The 1,483-nt window shown below is 36.3% G+C and overlaps 1 non-coding gene across 1 annotated transcript; it reads right to left on the bottom strand.

Annotated features, from left to right (window-relative positions):
* Positions 1–1,041: 1,041 nt before the first annotated feature.
* On the bottom strand, positions 1,042–1,113 carry Trnag-ucc. The gene has a single exon. It is a non-coding gene; the product is annotated as a tRNA-Gly (tRNA).
* Positions 1,114–1,483: the final 370 nt, after the last annotated feature.

Genomic DNA, 1,483 nt, shown 5'->3' with positions numbered 1-1,483 from the left:
ATTGAGTGGAGAGCTGCGTCAAACCAATCTTAGGATTGTTGACCAGTGACGATGATATTAATTCCGTGGCTGGAAGAATTTTAAATTTCGGAAAATACACTCTAGGAAGTAAAGTATTTTCTCAGAGCTATAAATTATTAGTTAACAAACAAATTATTCTGCCAAAAAGAAGATTTCTATCTTTGAAATTTGATCCCATCGATTCACGTGCAAGAAAGTTTCGCTTCGCTATTAAAGAACATCATACTCCACTCACCTCCCTGTCTATCCATCCCAACCAAAAAAAAAGTAGAGAGGTGGACCCATCACTATCATTTTGCTTGCGGAGACAAACGTTCAAAGCTATCTCTAACTCACTGAAAACAAAATCGATCCCCGACAATGAAAAGATATACGCCGCAAGGGAATTGAGGTAGTGAAGGGGCATGAGAGACGGAAAACTATTGATTGATTGGATTTATGATGGAGCCAAATAAGCTTAGGAAGAGAAACAGATAGAATACAGGACCAGACATGCAAATAAGACGTTCTACAAAAACTACGTGTTTAAATAGAAATTCCAACTTAGTACATCAGTCACTATATTAGTGCGAATTTAACGTAAAATAGGTCAGCTAAGAATTGGTTAACAAACAAATTATTCTACCTATTCTGACCTATTTTACGTTAACTTCGCACTAATATAGTGACTGATGTACTAAGTACTCCTGTATTCTTTCTGTTTCTCTTCCTAAGCATATTTGGCTTATTGGTTATAAAAGACACAATTTTAAATTATCACGCCCCTTCTTTCCATCTCAGTCGCCTCTTCAGTACATATCTAAAATATCGCAGAGATAGTGATGGCAGTGGTGTATAATAAATAATTATTTGAAAATATTTGGATTAAGAAGGATTGCATAACATCACAGTGAGAGTGATGATGTTATGCAATCCATACATCCATCTGTATTTATTATACATTCATCTGCATTTGCATTTGCATTTTTGATGTATAATAAATACATACTCAATCATTAAAAAAGTCTGATGTCAAAAATGTGCGTCGGCCGGGAATCGAACCCGGATCAACTGCTTGGAAGGCAACTATGCTGACCATTACACCACCGACGCTACATATGATTGACGATCATTTTTTCTGCTTTCAAGAAAGGGAAAATCACACCAGACGTGACACGTTTTGATGACTTTACTCTTTGCGAGAAAGAGCTTGCAACAGCTATACGTAACATAACGATAAATTCTACCACACTATAAACCGTTACAATATCCGGCTCTAACGTTTATTTGCATACGATTGCATAAACTGCACAACCAATGTGAGTGTCATGCACTGAAAACCAAGTGGATCAAAAGGTATAGTTCTGTCGCAACTTTTCGGTTACCTCGTAAATGGATGTCATTCCCATCAAAATGATAGAAAGCTCCTCTATCAGGACGTTTATCAGAGAATCTGAGACAGTTATTTAATATTATGAATTAA

The sequence above is a fragment of the Ischnura elegans genome, chromosome 6, assembly GCF_921293095.1.
Source record: "Ischnura elegans chromosome 6, ioIscEleg1.1, whole genome shotgun sequence".
Taxonomy (NCBI): Eukaryota; Metazoa; Arthropoda; class Insecta; order Odonata; family Coenagrionidae; genus Ischnura; species Ischnura elegans.
The sequence above is the reverse complement of the archived record's forward strand: the minus strand, read 5'-3'. Positions and strand labels throughout refer to the sequence as shown.